General features: G+C 44.6%; 1 protein-coding gene and 1 long non-coding RNA gene across 3 annotated transcripts in view; one reads left to right on the top strand and one right to left on the bottom strand.

Annotated features, from left to right (window-relative positions):
- Positions 1 to 20,878, bottom strand: part of scaper (S-phase cyclin A-associated protein in the ER) — a 393,511-nt gene that overhangs the window by 139,589 nt on the left and 233,044 nt on the right. The window lies entirely within an intron of this gene.
- The window catches only part of LOC139234084 (uncharacterized), a 58,363-nt gene that overhangs the window by 21,141 nt on the left and 16,344 nt on the right, over positions 1 to 20,878 (top strand). The window lies entirely within an intron of this gene.

Raw genomic sequence — 20,878 nt, 5'->3', positions numbered from 1 at the left:
CAGTGACAGGTAGCAGGGAAAAGATTTAAAGGTTGTAATCCCTTCTGGAGATTTAGATAACTGTTAAAACTGCTCAAATGCCACTCCCTGGTTTTCAGTGTTTTCTTTGTAACCCAGGCAGTAAGAGGCGCCTGAGCATCAACCAGAGTTCCAATTTGTGGAAATGACTGGGTCTCTACGCACTGCCACTTAGTGATCGGACAGATGAAGTTGGGATCCCACTGCCCGAGACGCTGCAGCCACAAGTGTGTGCCTTATTACTCCACGGTACACAGAATTGGAACTTGTTCAATGATTGGATGAGATAAATTCAGAGAAACTGAAACTTGAAAAACACGGTTGGAGAGCAACTATAATACTCAATATTTTTTAAGAAGCCTCTAATTTAAAACAGATGAACAGTTTTGCTATTCCAGAAGGTGGATGCAATCCTGATGTTCAACTCCAGTCCAATTCAATTTTTACACCAATCTCCTTAGTTGTGTTTGGCATTGTATCTGACCCCAAGAGGCAGCAGAGCCCATTGGGGGCTGGCTGAGTCAAGGATGGTTATTCTCTCTAGAATCAGATTTAATTTAGAAAAGGAAAATCATTTTTAAAGATTTCAACAAACAAAGGTACGCTTTAGAGGAATGCGATTAAATCCCTACAATTAATGAACATTAAAAAGACTAATGTAATATTTGAAATAGGTAATCTAAGAAACTCGAGTTATACTCTGGAATGCACTGTCTGAAAAGGTGGTCAACATAGATTCAATAATAACTTTCAAAAAGGAACTGTATAAATACTTGAAGGGGGAAAATTTGCAGGGCTATGGGGAAACAGCAGGGGAATGGGACTAATTGGAAAGCTCTTTCAAAGAGCTGGCACAGGTATGATGGGCCGAATGGCCTCCTTCTGTGCAGTATCATTCTATGATTCTACGATACTGCCATCTCCTAATGAGAGGAACTTTCTCGGTTAACATTAAATTGTTTAAAAGTTCCTATATCCAAGCCAGTGTGAAGCCAAAGCAGCACAAAGTCCTCCTCAGACCGTTCACCAGAACAGGTTACACTACAACGCTTGGATAAAAAACATCATGCATCGACACAAACACTAACATAATTGACATTAAATTATACAAGAAAATGGCTTTTGAGAGAGAGTATTTTGTTTTGATTTGTTATCTATAGCTGTACTAACTACATGAAAGAGAGTTTACATTTTTTGCTTACATTCCAGCTTTGAAAACTGAGCTGCTCTTTCATGAGCATTTGAAATTACATAAAGAAGCACCACCCTTTCAACCAACCCCCAGTGTGACAGTAATAGGCCTTATAGTCCACGAAAAACACATTGTTTTTTTTGTATGGAGGGGAGAAGTGCCAGTAATTATTTTTATGAATTGGCTTTGAGGAAATATACAACAGAGAATAATGGAAACTGAAGTCCAGATGATGTAATAAGCCTCGCAACCACAGCTAGTTAGTTTTTTTCATTGTAATCCAAAACTGAGATGAGATTAATGTCTGGAAATCATCTTCACCTTGTCATCTTGTACTACTTCAAACTTACACTTTCTACAGTAAATATGCATACTGTAGAGCTAGTGGGAACAGTTTGATTTCCTTTCTAGGCAAGGCCAAGGATTTTGAACCGAATGTGTTGGTGACGGAAACCAAGTGTAGTCAGTGATGACGGAGCTAAATTGGGCGAGCAAGGCTTAGTGCAGGACAGGATATATCTGACAGAGTTTTGGACAAGCTGGAGTTTATGGAGGATGGGAGGCCAACAAGGAGTCTGGAGCTGACAAAGATGGGGATAAAGGTTTCAAGTAGCGGAGGATCTAAGGTGATGTTGCAGAGGTGGCAGTATGAAATATTGATGGTCAGAATATGGAGCTTAAAGCTCACCAAGGTTTTAAAAAAAAAAGATTTCTTCTCAGGATGTGGATGACATTAGCAAGGCCGGATTAATTCCTATCCCTAATTGTCCTGATGCTGATGGTGGGTCTGCTTAAATACTGCAGTCCTTGTGGTGATGATGTTCGCACAATGGTGTTAGGGAATTCCAAGATTTTGGGCCCAAGTTTCCACACGCGCCTAGAACGGCGCAGTCCCGACCTGGACGCCCTTTTTTCGCGCCACAAAGTGCGCCTAAAAAAATCCTCGGTATTCTCCACCTACTTGCAGGTCCTCTGGCCCTCGGCGCAGCTGTGGGGGGGGCGGAGCCAGGTCCCTGCGCTGAAAACAGTGCCGGGACCTCTGCACATGCGCGCTACAGTGGGCACGCAAGTGCAGTAGCTCCAGGCGCCGAACTGTGTGGGGGGGGCCCCGAAGCACGCAGCCCCTAGCCCTGGCTGAATGGCCTCACTGGGGCTGCGTGAATAAGGCTCCTCCCACGGCCAGCTCCTGCTTCCCCCCCCCCCCCGACCAAACCCGACACTCGCTCCCCGCCCCCCCCCCCTGCCTCCGGACCAGACCCGACACCCGCGCCCCCCCCCACCCCCCCCGACTGACCCATAAGAACATAAGAATTAGGAACAGGAGTAGGCCATTTAGCCCCTCGAGCCTGCTCCGCCATTCAATAAGATCATGGCTGATCTGGCCGTGGACTCAGCTCCACTTACCCGCCCACTCCCCGTAACCCTTAATTCCCTTATTGGTTAAAAATCTATCTATCTGTGACTTGAATACATTCAATGAGCTAGCCTCAACTGCTTCCCTGGGCAGAGAATTCCACAGATTCACAACCCCCTGGGAGAAGAAATTCCTTCTCGACTCGACCCGCGCTCCTGTTCCCGCTACCCGCCCCCCCGACTGGAACCGACCCGACCCGACCCGCGCTCCTGTTCCCGCTCCCCGCCTCCCCGACCCGCGCTCCTGTTCCCGCTCCTGGACTGGATCCGACCTGACCTCCCCACCTCCCTCCCTCTCTCTCTCCCTCCGCCCTCCGCTCCGCCCCCCCCTCTCTCTCTCTCTCTCCCTCCGCCCCTCCCCCTCCCTCTCTCTCCACCCCCTCTCTCCCCCCCCGCCCCGAACCGAACCGAACCTCCCCTCCCCGACCTGACCCAACCCATAGAAATAGAAACATAGAAAATAGGTGCAGGAGCAGGCCATTCAGCCCTTCTAGCCTGCACCGCCATTCAACGAGTTCATGGCTGAACATGAAACTTCAGTACCCACTTCCTGCTTTCACGCCATACCCCTTGATCCCCCGAGTACTAAGGACTTCATCTAACTCCCTTTTGAATATATTTAGTGAATTGGCCTCAACTACTTCCTGTGGTAGAGAATTCCACAGGTTCACCACTCTCTGGGTGAAGAAGTTTCTCCTTATCTCGGTCCTAAATGGCTTACCCCTTATCCTTAGACTGTGACCCCTGGTTCTGGACTTCCCCAACATTGGGAACATTCTTCCTGCATCCAACCTGTCCAAACCCGTCAGAATTTTAAACGTTTCTATGAGGTCCCCTCTCACTCTTCTGAACTCCAGTGAATACAAGCCCAGTTGATTCAGTCTTTCTTGATAGGTCAGTCCCACCATCCCGGGAATCAGTCTGGTGAATCTTCGCTGCACTCCCTCAACAGCAAGTATGTCCTTCCTCAAGTTAGGAGACCAAAACTGTACACAATACTCCAGGTGTGGCCTCACCAAGGCCCTGTACAACTGTAGCAACACCTCCCTGCCCCTGTACTCAAATCCCCTCGCTATGAAGGCCAACATGCCATTTGCTTTCTTAACCGCCTGCTGTACCTGCATGCCAACCTTCAATGACTGATGTACCATGACACCCAGGTCTCGTTGCACCTTCCCTTTTCCTAATCTGTCACCATACAGATAATAGTCTGTCTCTCTGTTTTTACCACCAAAGTGGATAACCTCACATTTATCCACATTATACTTCATCTGCCACGCATTTGCCCACTCACCTAACCTATCCAAGTCACTCTGTAGCCTCATAGCATCCTCCTCGCAGCTCACACTGCCACCCAACTTAGTGTCATCCGCAAATTTGGAGATACTACATTTAATCCCTTCGTCTAAATCATTAATGTATAATGTAAACAGCTGGGGCCCCAGCACAGAACCCTGCGGTACCCCACTAGTCACTGCCTGCCATTCCGAAAAGTACCCATTTACTCCTACTCTTTGCTTCCTGTCTGACAACCAGTTCTCAATCCACGTCAGCACACTACCCCCAATCCCATGTGCTTTAACTTTGCACATTAATCTCCTGTGTGGGACCTTGTCGAAAGCCTTCTGAAAGTCCAAATATACCACATCAACTGGTACTCCTTTGTCCACTTTATTGGAAACATCCTCAAAAAATTCCAGAAGATTTGTCAAGCATGATCTCCCTTTTACAAATCCATGCTGACTTGGACCTATCATGTCACCATTTTCCAAATGCGCTGCTATGACATCCTTAATAATTGATTCCATCATTTTACCCACTACTGAGGTCAGGCTGACCGGTCTATAATTCCCTGTTTTCTCTCTCCCTCCTTTTTTAAAAAGTGGGGTTACATTGGCTACCCTCCACTCGATAGGAACTGATCCAGAGTCAATGGAATGTTGGAAAATGACTGTCAATGCATCCGCTATTTCCAAGGCCACCTCCTTAAGTACTCTGGGATGCAGTCCATCAGGCCCTGGGGATTTATCGGCCTTCAATCCCATCAATTTCCCCAACACAATTTCCCGACTAATAAAGATTTCCCTCAGTTCCTCCTCTTTAATAGACCCTCTGACCACTTTTATATCCGGAAGGTTGTTTGTGTCCTCCTTAGTGAATACTGAACCAAAGTACTTGTTCAATTGGTCTGCCATTTCTTTGTTCCCCGTTATGACTTCCCCTGATTCTGACTGCAGGGGACCTACGTTTGTTTTTACTAACCTCTTTCTCTTTACATACCTATAGAAACTTTTGCAATCCGCCTTAATGTTCCCTGCAAGCTTCTTCTCGTACTCCATTTTCCCTGCCCTAATCAAACCCTTTGTCCTCCTCTGCTGAGTTCTAAATTTCTCCCAGTCCTCAGGTTCGCTGCTATTTCTGGCCAATTTGTATGCCACTTCCTTGGCTTTAATACTATCCCTGATTTCCCTAGATAGCCACGGTTGAGCCACCTTCCCTTTTTTATTTTTACGCCAGACAGGAATGTACAATTGTTGTAATTCATCCATGCGTTCTCTAAATGTCTGCCATTGCCCATCCACAGTCAACCCCTTAAGTATCATTAGCCAATCTATCTTAGCCAATTCATGCCTCATACCTTCAAAGTTACCCTTCTTTAAGTTCTGGACCATGGTCTCTGAATTAACTGTTTCATTCTCCATCCTAATGCAGAATTCCACCATATTATGGTCACTCTTCCCCAAGGGGCCTCGCACAATGAGATTGCTAATTAATCCTCTCTCATTACACAACACCCAGTCTAAGATGGCCTCCCCCCTAGTTGGTTCCTCGACATATTGGTCTAGAAAACCATCCCTTATGCATTCCAGGAAATCCTCCTCCACAGTATTGCTTCCAGTTTGGCTAGCCCAATCTATGTGCATATTAAAGTCACCCATTATAACTGCTGCACTTTTATTGCATGAACCCATAATTTCCTGTTTGATGCCCTCCCAAACATCACTACTACTGTTTGGAGGTCTGTACACAACTCCCACTAACGATTTTTGCCCTTTAGTGTTCTGCAGCTCCACCCATATAGATTCCACATCATCCAAGCTAATGTCTTTCCTAACTATTGCATTAATCTCCTCTTTAACCAGTAATGCTACCCCACCTCCTTTTCCTTTTATTCTATCCTTCCTGAATGTTGAATACCCCTGGATGTTGAGTTCCCAGCCCTGATCATCCTGGAGCCACGTCTCCGTAATCCCAATCACATCATATTTGTTAACATCTATTTGCACAATTAATTCATCCACCTTATTGCGGATACTCCTTGCATTAAGACACAAAGCCTTCAGGCTTGTTTTTTTAACACCCTTTGTCCTTTTAGAATTTTGCTGTACAGTGGCCCTTTTTGTTCTTTGCCTTGGGTTTCTCTGCCCTCCACTTTTCCTCATCTCCTTTCTGTCTTTTGCTTTTGCTTCCTTTTTGTCTCCCTCTGTCTCCCTGTATAGGTTCCCATCCCCTTGCAATATTAGTTTAACTCCTCCCCAACAGCACTAGCAAACACTCCCCCTAGGACATTGGTTCCGGACCTGCCCAGGTGCAGACCGTCCGGTTTGTACTGGTCCCACCTCCCCCAGAACCGGTTCCAATGCCCCAAGAATTTGAATCCCTCCCTGCTGCACCACTGCTCAAGCCATGTATTCATCTGCGCTATCCTGCGATTCCTACTCTGACTAGCACGTGGCACTGGTAGCAATCCCGAGATTACTACTTTTGAGGTCCTACTTTTTAATTTAGCTCCTAGCTCCTTAAATTCTTTTCGTAGGACCTCATCCCTTTTTTTACCTATGTCGTTGGTACCAATGTGCACCACGACAACTGGCTGTTCTCCCTCCCATTTCAGAATGTCCTGCACCCGCTCCGAGACATCCTTGACCCTTGCACCAGGGAGGCAACATACCATCCTGGAGTCTCGGTTGCGTCCGCAGAAACGCCTATCTATTCCCCTCACCATCGAATCCCCTATCACTATCGCGCTCCCACTCTTTTTCCTGCCCTCCTTTGCAGCAGAGCCACCTACGGTGCCATGAACTTGGCTGCTGCTGCCCTCCCCTGATGAGTCATCCTCCCCAACAGTACTCAAAGCAGTGTATCTGTTTTGCAGGGGGATGACCACAGGGGACTCCTGCACTATCTTTCTTGCACTGCTCTTCCTGTTGGTCTTCCATTCCATATCTGGCTGTGGACCCTTCTCCTGCGGTAAGACCAACTCACTACACGTGATACTCACGTCATTCTCAGCATCGTGGATGCTCCAGAGTGAATCCACCTTCAGCTCCAATTCTGCAACGCGGACCGTCAAGAGCTCGAGGCGGATACACTTCCCACACACGTAGTCGTCAGGGACACCGGAAGTGTCCCCGAGTTCCCACATGGTACAGGAGGAGCATATCACATGACTGAGCTCTCCTGCCATGTCTTAACCTTAGATACCCTTAAATTGGTAATAACAATGTTATAGTTCACTTACTGATATAAAAAATAAAAGAAAAGCTACTCACCCAACACCAGCCAATCACTTACCCCATTGGCTGTGACGTCACTTTTTGATTACTTTCTACTTCTATTTTGCTTTCTCTCCCGCTGTAGCTGCACCGGTACGCTGGCTCTCGATCTCCCGCTGGGCCTTTGACAGGTCGCTCCCCTCTCACCAACTGCCGCTGGCTCTCGATCTCCCGCTGGGCTTTTGACAGGTCGCTCCCCTCTCACCAACTGCCGCTGGCTCTCGATCTCCCGCTGGGCTTTTGACAGGTCGCTCCCCTCTCACCAACTGCCGCTGGCTCTCGATCTCCCGCTGGGCTTTTGACAGGTCGCTCCCCTCTCACCAACTGCCGCTGGCTCTCGATCTCCCGCTGGGCTTTTGACACCTACCTGTAAATCTGGTGCTGGGGACGGGCCCTGCCCGAAGTCTCGGGCCGGCCCGTTCAGCCTTCGGTCCTGAAAGGCCTGCCTGAAGCACTTTCACACAGGTAGGAAGATGGTTTATTTAATCTTTTCTTTGCTTATAAATGTTTATTCAGGTTGGATTTATTTGTATAATATTTGTATAAGTATAAATAAGGATTTATTATAGAATTTAATGACTTTCCTTCCCCCCCCCCCCCCCCCCACCTCGTTCTGGATACCTAATTTGTAACCTGCGCCTGATTTTTTAATGTGTAGAACAGGTTTTTTCAGTTCTACAAAAATCTTCACTTGCTCCATTCTACTTTAGTTTGGAGTACGTTTTCACTGTGGAAACTTTCAAATCAGGCGTCAGTGGCCGGACACGCCCCCTTTTGAAGAAAAAATTCTGTTCCAAAGTAGAACTGTTTTACCTGACTAGAACTGCAGAAAAAAAAATGTGGAGAATTGCGATTTCTAAAATAGTCCGTTCTCCACCAGTTGCTCCGAAAAATCAGGCGCAAATCATGTGGAAACTTGGGCCCATTGACCCAGCAACGATTTTATATGTGTTCTTTCCGAACACACTGCAGTTCTGATGAAGGGTTATCGACCCGAAACGTTAACTCTGCTTCCTCTCCACAGATGCTGCCTGACCCGCTGAGATTCCCAGCATTTTCTGTTTTTATTCCAGATTCTAGGATCCGCAGCATTTTGCCTTTGTATTTGTGGAATGATAATATATGTCCAAGTCAGGATGGTGTGTGACTTGGAGGGAAACTTGGAAGTGTTGGTGTATACATGCCAATTCTGCTCTTGTTCTTCTTGGTGGTAAAGATCGTATGGCAGCGGTAAGGTGCTGCCGAAGTAAGCTTGCAATCAGCCAGGTTCAGCCCAACAGTCGCAGGGTGGGGGGTGCGGTGAAGTCAGTGGTAAACGGGCAGAATTTGTGGCGGAGGCCAATGTTGAACTGGAGGAAGCTGTGACCAGGACCATGCCATGAAAGAGATACAAAAATATTGAGAACATCTAGCAATAAATACGTGGACATAAATTATTACAGAGAAACATAAAGAAAGTGAGTTAATAGAGAAAGAGAGAGGAAAAAAAGGAGAGAAAGAAATAGAAGTGAAGGAGGAGACAGACCAGCTGACTTACCAGCACTAGTGTCAACAGATGAAGGGGTTTGAGAGAATGAGAACTTGGTGGGTTTCATCTGCAAAGCTTCAAATGGTGGCCCAGTTGGAAAATAAAATCCGAGATGTACCAACAGAGCCAACTATAGGCCTGATATGTGCAAGGCAAGAAGTCTGTCTTCAATGAGAGAAATCTAGTGCTCTGGGAATGGAGAGACAAGAGAACGACAGATACTGCTGGAGGGGGAGGAAGGGGAAGGGTGTGAGCTTGTCTGAAGGGAAACACATGGGAAAAGAGAGAGGGAGAGAAAATCAACCTGGAAGCGTAGCCCAGCAAGGAGTCACCTCCTTCAGCACGTCAGAGGATTTGGGGGAAATAATTAATTCAACGTTTAAAAGTAACTGAAGAAAGGAGCCATCATGCCTACAAAAGCTACTGTTACTCTTATTTATTGAGCTGGTTTGTTTTGGGATTAAAAGCACGATCCCCCTCAGTTAAAATAAGAGAATGTTTCACAAAAAAGAACTGCATTTAGACAGTGCTTTGCACAGGATGTCTCAAAGCATGTCACAGCTAACTAAGTCACTGTTGTAACATAGGGAAGCGCAGCAGCCAATTTGTGCACAAGTACCAATAAATTGAGAGAAATGACGAGAAAATGTATTTTGGCTATGTATAGTGAGAGATAAATATTGTCCGGGACACTGCGGTTAACTCCCCTGCTTTTCTTTAAATAATGGCGGGCAGACGGGGCCTCAGTTTAACGTCTCATCCGAAAGAAGGCACCTCCAACAGTGCAGCACTCCTCAGCCCTGCGCTGGAGTATCAACCTCGGTTACGTGCTCACGTTTCTGGAGTGGGACTTGAACTGTTGAACTTCTGACTCGGAAACAAGGCGGTTTAGCAGAAGACACAATTGTTGTCAGGGCCTTTTATTAGCAAAATGAAATCGGCACTGCCTCAAACCTGTTTATTTATACTCAACTTACTGATATCTTGGAGCAAAAAAAATCTAAAAGGAGCAAAAACAAAACAAACACAGCTGCCAAGCAGAAAGGCTGTAATAATGAGATTCTCCCCCTCCCTCCATCCTTCCAAAAATGCCAACCTACCTGTTATTACCAGTGAGGCAGGCTGAGAGAGTGTATTGCAAAACAACTTGACATCCCCTCCTCCAACACCATCCTGACAGCTGACTAATGGGATTACAGACTCTGCTTCAATAACGCCTCAACTACAGGCCAGCAAAAATGACACCCTCAACGCAAATTATACAGCCAGGAAATCATATCCAATTATTAACTAAGGTAACTATTACACAATCCAATCAAAGGGAAAACAGCTGTTAATCTTCAGTGGGCCGTCGTGTATTAGTAGCTTGGCTGGCCGGACTGGCTTTGTACTGGCTTCCACTTATAGACGGTAATTATGTCCCTGTGAGCTATTGGGTGGGTACTGCCAGCCCTCAGACCCAGGCAGCAGATGGGGAACAACCAGTTCAATGTTCATTAGGACATTTATTAGGATAGAATTTCGTAGTGTACAGCATCTCTGACATCTGACAGTTACCATTTATCGTATCATTTGGTTTGGCAGGTCAGACTTCTGGTAAGGTTAAAAAAAGACTTTACTAAAATTGGGGTAAGTAAAAGCAATTATGCAGCTACCCTGATAGCTTAGTGTAATTGCATTATCCAGTCCCGCACAAAGTCCTGCTCGTCCATCACTCCCAAAGTGGGGGTCGTTTTTACTTTCACCGCTTGGGCAGTGAAACTGCAATCTAATAAACTGCAAATGTTTGGAGAATTTAGCCACTAAGCCTGTTGCTACACTACAAATAGAGGTCTCAGGCCCGTACGCTCACTCACTCATATGCAGTCCCTCAAAGCGAGGATGACTTGCTTCCACGCCAAAAAGGGATGAGTTCACAGGTGTTTCAATGAAGGACCTAATATTCCAAGTCCCGAACTACATCCTGAAGGGTGGAAGATGCCTGTGCATGGATTTTCTTTAACTTGTTGTGGTTGTTGCACACCAGCCACCACACGGGCTTGACAGAGCTAGGTCTTGGTCCAGTGGCAAGGGGTATCCATGACGACTGGAGACCAGCTCTGCTGCATGGACCTAGTGCACACACAAATCGCCAATATGGGCTGACCCGTGCTGCCCCTGGGCCCCTGGCCTCAAACTTACACCTCTCCTGGGCCCCGATCACATCCCTCCACAATCTCTCGCCGCTTCACAGTCTCTCAGGCCAGTACAATGCAATGCGCAGCTGTGCAACTCAAGCCTTCCGACTGCAGAACGCACAGGTAGCAGTCGGAGACCGGTCCCTGTACTGCTACAACATCCTTAGGGGCTACAGTTAATCCTCAAATGTTGTCACTACTCCCATTGGTACCTTGTTTGCTGCTAGCCTGTTGGACTGCAACAATAACAGACTTGCTTAATAAGGAACGGAATCTGCGTTGAACTACCCCAAAAAAATCAGTTTGAACTACAAGACATCTTTATCCTGGCAAATGAGTGAATCGCTATAGAAATTCATTGAAAGAAAGACTTGCATTTATATATTCATTGTTCACTGACACCTGGGAGTCCCTGGCCAAAGACTGCTCTAAGTGGAGGAAGTGCATCCGGGAGGGCGCTGAGCACCTCAAGTCTCATCGCCGAGAGCATGCAGAAATCAAGTGCAGGCAGCGGAAAGAGCGTGCGGCAAACCTGTCCCACCCACCCTTTCCCTCAACAACTATTTGTCCCACTTGTGACGGACTGTGGTTCTCGTATTGGACTGTTCAGCCACCTAAGGCCTCATTTTTAAGAGTGGAAGCAAATCTACCGCGATTCCGAGGGACTGCCTGTGATGATGATGAGGTTTCCAGAATCTTTCAGAACACTGGCCCTCTAGAACAGAAGAAGCTCTTGCAATTCTGCTAGCACCCACATTCTCCTGGTTTCAAGGAAATATCATACTTGTGAGTGCAGAAAAGCATTCCTTCACAGATATGAAAGCAAAATTGCTATAACTCAACTTTACCACTAAGGTCTCTGTATAACTAAGATTAATTTGCAGCGCAAGTAATTAGACGAAGCACAAATAAATCAGTTCAGGTATTCCTTATAACAAAGTCTTATGGAAATTCTGATTCAATTTATGAAGTGCCTGGTTGTGTAATAGTTATGTATTTATCACAACTGAGCCATATATAGGTGAGGTTTACCTCCCCCAACCCCGAACAGTAATTTTAAAACAGCCACAGCTATATAAAAGAATTGGTCACCAGGGGTGCAAACTTTTGTGAGTTCTCAATTACGTGAGAGTGAGAGTGAGAGTGAGAGTGTGAGTGTGTGAGTGTGTGTGTGTGTGTGTGTGTGAGAGAGAGAGACACAGTAAGAGACACAGACAGACAGCGAGACACAGTGGGAGAGAGAATGAGGACAGAAAAACCAGAAAGACGGGCGGAGAGAGAGAACGAAGAGGAAAGGGAGGAAGGGAGGGGTGGCAGGTCATAGTAGAAATAGCCACTGAAGCAGGGTTAACTCAAAATATTTGTATATTGTCCTTCCTCCTGTGTGGTTAACCAATAATAAAAAAAATTGGCAAACAAATCACACCATTGTGAATGTTTTAAAATACAACTTTAAATGTAGCAGAAAGCAATCTATGTCTTATGGGGTTTGATACAATATGTGTAGCAGCTGGATCAGTGATTGACACTCAATGGATTATGCTTCTAATCAGCAACTGGGAATTTCTTGGCACATCATAAGCCAAACCATGCGTTAAAATGTGATGACAACAAATATACTTGATAAAACTAAGCAAACCACTGTCTATCAACTAGATTTTCATTTGCTTGGCTCTGTTGCTCAACACCCCCCATTGTCTGACCTTATTACAATACCAGTCCAGGCACGACATGCAGTGCCCCTGAAAACAGCACCCAAATGGAAGCACATTATAAAAGAAAAACTTTTGATCCGAATGGAAGCACTTCAGTAATTCAATAAACCATTTTACACTGTGCGCACCTATGTCAACAACAGGCAAACTGAGCATACGTAAGCGTCACACATGTGCCCTAGCTCAGAAGCTGCAAATGCAGCTTTGAAACAAGAACCTTGCTGTTGGTGCTTCTGCCCACAGTTTGGGCAAAGCTAGATTTGCAGTTTTGTCAGTGTGGTTGGGTTCCTACAATGCCAGGGGGAGGAGCTCAGGTCGCCAGCGATGTGCAAAACCCACCAAATGGAGGACCCGATGCCAAATGCCAGCATTTAGCTTTGCTAACCACGGCATGTTCAATAGAAAGGCATCCACTGAAACTCCGTGTCTGAGGGAGTTTTGGAGCCTTTAACAGCATTCAAACTGCAGAATGCCTCTAACAGCACGCAAAAAAAACATAATCCTGCACCATAAAGGGGGCATCAGTGCACCTTAATACATCTTAAACTACTTTAAAGTAGATGGATTGATTAGGGGTAGTACATCAGTACAATATGCACCATCTCCTTTAAAAAGCAGGAAGATCTGGTGTGAAATAGACAGTCAGAAAGAAAAGAAAGACTTGCATTGATATAGCGCCTTTCATGACCATCGGGCGTCCCAAAGCACTTTACAGTCAATGAAGTTCTTTTTTTTAAGTGTAGTCACTGTTGTAATGTAGGAAACACAGAAGCCAATTTTCACACAGCAAGCTCCCACAAACAGCAATGTGATAATGACCAGGTAGTATGTTTTAGTTATGTTGATTGAGGGATGAATATTAGCTTGGTCACGGGGATAACTCCCCTGCTCTTCTTCAAAATAGTGCTGTGGGATTTTTTACATTCACCTGAGAGAGTAGATGCGGTCTCGGTTTAATGTTTCATCTGAAAGATGGTACCCTTCAACATTGCGGCACTCCCTCAGCACTGCATGGAGTGTCAGCCTAGATTTTTGTGCTCAAGTCTCTGGAGTGGCTGCAAACCCTTGAGATCAATGCAACTCTGCCATTTCTGATTTGACAGATCTGGTATGCATCTATCTGTTTTAACCATTCATTGAACGGTGCATTGCCTTGACTTGTCTCATTTTCTTCTCTGCAGACTCAGCCTGAAAGAAATCTCACTGTTTGCAATGGTGTAAAGTTGGCAATCTGACACTCTGATTGGAAATCATCCCAACAGGACAACAGGCACAGTGAATGTTAGAGGGTATTAAACAGGCAACAAACTCAGCTGTTTTTACTGCTCTAAGGAGTGGGAAGCACTGGAATAAAGGTGGATTCTAGGATAGACTTTGGTTTGAGAAGTTCAGATGGTTTAAGAGTTATCCATAAACATCCCAGATCAAAGAGTTAATTGTTATGGCTGTAGTAAGACGATGGTTTACAACCAATTAGTTTGTTTTGAATCTCCCTCTTTGACTGCATGCAGGGGGGGAAATCTCTTGAAGCTGACTGCTGCAAGAGTTAGTCTAATATCTGAATCATTTCTAGCGTGCACACGAAGAATGACTGTCTAACCTAAATTATAAACAAGTTAAAATTGGCTGAAAAATGCAAATAAACTGATTTATTATCTACAAATTACAGACTGACCCTCTTGCCTTGGATTTGGCAGTTATTAAGGGAGGCACAAAAATGAGAGATAGTTAGCAAGAATTATTATAAACGGACCAGGCCGACCAGGCCCATCAATTTTTCATTGGGCAAATCCACCTGATTAAATAGCTCAATGTCTTTTTTCTCCAGAAATGCATCTCTTAAAGCCATTTATAAACGTATATATTGGCCTTCCCTGGTAACATGTTCCACAATTCTTTTAATCCTTTAGGGGAAGAAAATTCCCTTATTAGAAAGAATGTGCATTTACACCGTGGAATTTCACAATGAATTTTTAAAAAAGATAGTCACTGTTGTTACGTGAACAAAAGCAGGAGCCAATATGCACACAGCAAGGTCCCATGAACAGGATATGACAAATCTATTTTTGGTGATGCTGGTTGAGGGATGAATGTTGGCCAAGGCACTGGGAGAACTTGCTGCTCAGTTTGTTCAGTTGGTAGCACTCTTGCCTCTCAGTCAGAAGGTTGTGGGTTCAAACCCCACTTTGGGATTTGAGCATGCAGCTTAGGCCGACACTCAAGTGCAGCAATGAGGGAGTGCCGCATTGTTAGGAGTTGACATTGTTTGGAGATCATGTTAAATCGAAGCCCCATTTCTTTGTTTGGATGAGGGTAAAAGATTCCACCCCTCTCAAAGACACTCTCAAAGCCTCCTTGATAAAATGCAACATCCCTACCGGCATCTGGGAATCTCTGGCCTAAGACTACCCAAAATGGAGGAAGAGCATCTAGGAGGGCGCTGAGCACCTCGAATCTCATCGCCGAGAGCATGCAGAAATCAAGCGCAGGCAGTGGAAGGAGCATGCGACAAACCATATACAGCACCCACCCTTTCCTTCAACCACTGTTTGCCTGACCTGTGACAGAGACTGTAATTCCCGTATTGGACTGTACAGCCACCTGAGAACTCACTTTCTGCGTGGAAGCAAGTCTTCCTCGATTTCGAGGGACTGCCTATGATGATGACGAAAAGATTCCATGACGCTATGCGAAGTAGAGCAGGGAGTTCTCTTGGTATGCTGGTCATCATTCCCCCTTAACCAACACCACCAAAATCAAATCAACTGGTCACTGCTGTTTGTGGGACTTGCTATATGCAAATTGGATGTTTATTTTTCCTATGTTAACAACAATTATTCTTCAAAAAGTAATTTATTATTTATGAGGCTCTTTGGATGACCTGAGAATGTGAAAGGTACTGTATAAATGCAAGTTCTTTCTTTATCATAGAATTGTACAGCACAGGAGGCCGCCATTTGGCCCATCGAGTCTGCTTTCCACCTACCAAAAAACGCCATGAGATTTTTTATGTCCATTTCAGCAGACAGATGGTTCCCTGATTTAACATTTAATCAAAATGGCTACTCTGTCTTGAATAATTCCTAACGTCCCCCATTTTAGCTAACGTCATAGATGATTATATGTTCACTTTGTAAACTGGACATCCCTTTGGCTTCCATTTTCATTGTACTGATTTGTTCTTTAATAACTACTTCTGCTGGTCGGACAAAATGTTTGGAATGTGACTCACCAAGTACAGCAATATCTTGGTGTCGTTATAATCAAACAAAGGTGAAAACAACCATTGAGCAAGAACTTGCTAACACATGGAGTAGTTGAGGCAAATAACATAGATGTATTTAACGGGAGGCTAGATAAATACATGAAGGAGAAAATAGAAGGATATGCTGATAGGGTTAGAAGAAGAATGGTGAGAGAAGGCTCGTGTGGCATGGACCAGTTGGGCCAAATGGCCTGTTTTTGGGCTATAAATATTATGTAATTCTAGTATGTAGTAGCCTGTTTGACTGAATTGAAGTTTGTCATAATTTAGTTACACATGAATATATCCCTTTAGAGGGTTTCATGTTACTTTCTCTTTTCATCTGCCTGGTTTTCACACACTACCTACTCACAACAACTTACATCAAGGCCTGTGCCAACCTATAAGCCACTCACTACAAAGTATGCAAGAATGACCTTGCGTAACTCACTGAGGTGTTCCCTCCCCAAGGGAGAGCCCCAATACTTCCTCTCTTGCAAGTCCCATCAGCTCAAGAGTACATTAATAAAAATACAAACTGCAATTTCTCAGCAACAATGCTATAACATTTGCCCTTGGATTGCAAGGGCAGGCAGCCAGCAATGCAATACACAAGCACTGCAACAAATCTTTCTAGTTGAATGCTGTCATCCAATTTTCACGCAAGTCGAATGTTATCATCATCATCATAGGCGGTCCCTCGAAACGAGGATGACTTGCTTCTACGCCAAAAAAAAGGACGAGTTCACAGGTGTTTCAATGAAGGACCCAAACTACATCCTGAAGGGTGGAAGGTGCCTGTGCGTGAATTTTTTTAACGTGGGGTGGCCGTTGAACACCAGCCACCACACGGGCTTGACAGAGCAAGGTCTTGGTGCAGTGGCAAAGATTACCCAAGACAACTGGAGACCAGCTCTGCTGCACGGACTTAGTGAGCGCACATATCGCAGTGTGGGCTGGTCCGTGCTGCCCCAAATGTAGGACTGTTGCTACTGGCCTTTTTGGTACTAAGTCTACTTTTCAGTTCTTCTAATGCAGTTCACTCCTAGTGTTGTGTCCAACAAAATTAGTGCAGGACCTAACTAAAGAAAAACTTAGTCCCATTACTTGCAAGCTCAGTTAAAAGTAAATGCTTTTACTGCCTAAATATTAACACTTATCAATCTCTCTTAAAATACCATTAATTAATTATGTGCTTTGATTATTGAAAGTTAGTGAGTGCAGCACACCCTTCATTAAGATGTCAAGCATCCTTCACTCTGTATAATTTATTTGCCTCCACAAAAATCAACAAATTAAACTTTCGCCAGAGAGAATGTGTGCAGCAGCAGTTACGGTTTCAGCATTCCCAATTCTGAGATAGAAACTCAGAAATAATTTGAGACAAAAATGTTGGAGAATATCCTGGGGCCATACTATTCTAACTACCAAATGTAACAGAGCAGGAAAATCACCAAAGCATAAAATTCATTGACTGTGCTAAAGGCAAGAACAAATTGTGACAGCGCCCAAAGTGAAGAAGATACGATCACACAAAGTCGTATGTTCGAAATGGGTCAAAAGAACAAGACTCAGCTTTTCAAGCCTGCCGTTACTGGATAAATGTTTCCCGGGAGCTCTCTCGCACAAGCCTGGATAGCACTAGATGTGCACCCACTGAACTCCCTGTCGAAGGAAGGTAGGAACTATGTAGATCCTTAATGAATTAGGTGATCAATCTTGAGTAAGCAAAAGTAGCAAATAAAATGGATAGCTGGGATGTCAATTCTCAAAGGATTGAAGGAATTCATCATCATAGATAGTCCCTCGGGTCGAGGATGACTTGCTTCCACAATAAAAATTAGTACTCAGGTGACTGATGAACTCATTTTAAACGGTGGAAGATGCCTGTGCATGAATACTTTTAACGTGGGGTGGCCGTTGCACACCAGTCACCACACGGGCTTGACGGAGCAAGGTCTTGGTCCAGTGGCAAGGGGATCCAAGGCGACTGGAGACTAGGCTCCGCCACATGTGCCAATACACAAACTCAAACATACTCCTACTGTCCTCCTTCTTTCCTCCTTCCCACAGGACCTCTCTCTACGTGGAATTCATAGTACGCAATGTGAGCCTCACGACCTCAGCCCCGCTATTGGCCCATGCTGCGCCTTCCCTTGGTCTTGTCCACGCTGCTCTAATTGAAGGAGGTATCCTAAGCACTGAAAGACAAACCATTACCAACCAGATGCTTAGTCAGTAATTATAGCACATGGCACAGCACTGAGGCATACAAACTAGAAAGGTCCATATTTCAACCTTAACCAACACAGCAGTATGGGGTGGGGGAGGTTGCAAGAATTGGCCTACGCACCCCTGGCTTAACGCAATACATGTTTTTTTTTGTAATTCCTGCTGAAAGTGCTCAAGTGTGAACCTCGAGCTAGGGTGGCCAGTGATCAAATCCCCTGCTGGTCACTCTGAACATACTCATATTAAAACATGGGTGAGGCAGCAGGGCTGGGGGGGGGGGGTGGCGGGGGATATTGCCTCCCGCTGAAACATACCGCACCTTGGAGTGGCAATCCATTTTGGAGGAAGACAAGGGGAGAAGACGAGTCGGAACTTAACTTGATTGATGAGGAATTTTAGCTTCTCAAGCAGCCTCAGAACCTATCGACCTGCTGCCTTTGCAGAGCATTAAGAGGAAGCTCAGCTGTGCCAATCATCTAAGTAAAAGCCAAGTTTTTGCAGTGGAATGAAGGTTGCTGCTTGAGCACTCGAGGAGCTGGTAACTAGCTCAATGGGAGTATTTTGTATTGGGAGTTTATTCCCTTTACATTCCCCCATAAATCACTGAATGTAAAGGCGAACATTATGAGTTTCCGACTAAGTGCAGGCTAAAGTATTGAGATGAGGTAGTCCACTCGATACAAGTTATGAGACCATGTTAAATGCTACTTTTGTAAATAATAATCTTGTTGCCTCACAGAAATAAAATAGTTGAAACAAGTATTGACACAAGTTATATTTTTATAGCTGTGAATTTATAAGTTGCAGGAACAGGTCTCAGTCCACGTCCCTGAGTAAATAAAGAATTGAGAACGTTTGGAACAACACAAATTTGCTCTAATGAATGCATACATGGGACAAATGAAACGTACTTACAATTATCATTTGCGTGATCCATTTTAAAAGTGCCAAGATAGTTTGTTTTTGAATATGTTGGGCTGAGAGAGAAGAGCTTACACCAAATCGGAAAGGAAAAACCTCAGGAGCTTTGTCAATATTGCCAGATATTTTATCGAGATGAGGCTATCCAACTGATATCTGTGCAGGCAATAATCCCAGTTGTCTCTCCTCGTCCTCCATTGCTCCCAAGGAAGATACTATGCTGAGTTCTAAAAGAGACCGTGCACACACCAACTTCGAATGGCAGCAGGATAGTAATAAGCAGATTCCGTTCTGAACAAAAGGACTGTCCTACAGTCAATCGATGGCCCCGACTGCGGTGCACAACATTTTCTGGGTTTTACCAATTTTTTTGCACACCTCTTCCTGGCCTGCAATGGAACTGGCTCTGGATGGAGTACGGTTCCGTGGCTGCTGGCAATTTTCCAGTACCTCACTCGCATGGCTCGGTTTCATATGCAAGCAAAGTCGATGGGCCTTGGCAAGCAATTTGATCATTGAGGGCCTCACTGCGGAGCCTAAATCTGTTCTCACTCAACCCATATATGACTACACTTCCCTGCAATAGTCACTGCATCACAATCTAGTAAATGTAAATCTTGTCATTTTTTTCCCTTCTCTGGCTCAGGGGTGCCGAGGCCAATTGCAACATCCTAATTGCTCCCCTAATTCAAATCAGCAGACTGGAGTCAGAGAACTACATTTGCAGATGTTTCGTGAAAATCGAATGCCTCTTTAAATATGCAAATACAAATTGAATGTGAATACAGTACAGTAAAACCAGGGCATACATTCTCAAACATTAAACAGTAAGGTTTCACACTGATACCTGAATAAACATTACAATTTTTAAATACTTGGTGCTGTGTAAAATCGAAGAGTTAAAATTAGAGCAAAAAACACTCTGGACTTCAGCTGTAATTCTGGCCAAACAAAAAAAAAGACTCAAAAATAATGAGTTATTTAATCTGTGCTATTAGTGATGAACTGCAATGTTTCCTTTTCTAGAATGAAATGACAGTGCAGCCTAACCATTAAAAGGCCAATAAAGACATAAAAAACCTCCTTCCACCAATTAGATTCATGCAGATAGTTTTACAAGTGCGTCCACAATGAGTACTTTGTTTAGTGTTTCCCGGGCAAGGCCACTCCCAACTTATTGAACTGCGATACAATTAAGGAAAACGCAACTCCCACAAAGACATCTCAGAAACCCACAGGGACGACATGTAGGACACAGCTTGTTAACTCTCTCGCAAATGAGTCCATTATTGCAGTACATAATAAATTTTAAACACAGTATTTTGTTGAACTTTGTCACAGGCTGTGAGAACCTTGATTTTTTTTTTCCGCTCCTGTACATTCCGAGGTTGCTAAATTTGCTTTAAAAAAAAATTAAATCCCCTGCAGTTTTTGTGCTCTTTTCCTGAGGGTGTTGACTTGTGCTATTTTACTGGTTGATGGGTTTTCCCAAGGGGGGGGGAACGGAGGGAAGGCAGTGGGAGGGGATGATTAGCAGGAGGTGGGAGCAAGGGTAGAATTTAGACTTTCTGTACAGGGATTAGTGCATATTACAATACATCGAGGGTTCATTTGAGCAGGAGCAACATTAAGCTACACGGTAAAGTGGTAATGGGAGACTGCAGATTGTGGAGAGCAAATACCTTAGGCACTCTGAATTTTGAATCCTGAGATACAACTAGACGCAATGTTTGAAGTATTTACTTAGTTCTTTCACTGGCAAATCACCAATATGGAACTTTAAAAAGTAACTTTACTAATTTGCCATTTCTTCAAAAGCCATTGGCATTCCATCCCAATTCTATTCAAAGTCTTTTTTTTATCCAGCTGAGTACATTTAACA

Source organism: Pristiophorus japonicus, chromosome 21, assembly GCF_044704955.1.
Source record: "Pristiophorus japonicus isolate sPriJap1 chromosome 21, sPriJap1.hap1, whole genome shotgun sequence".
NCBI classification, from domain to species: Eukaryota; Metazoa; Chordata; class Chondrichthyes; family Pristiophoridae; genus Pristiophorus; species Pristiophorus japonicus.
The sequence above is the reverse complement of the archived record's forward strand: the minus strand, read 5'-3'. Positions and strand labels throughout refer to the sequence as shown.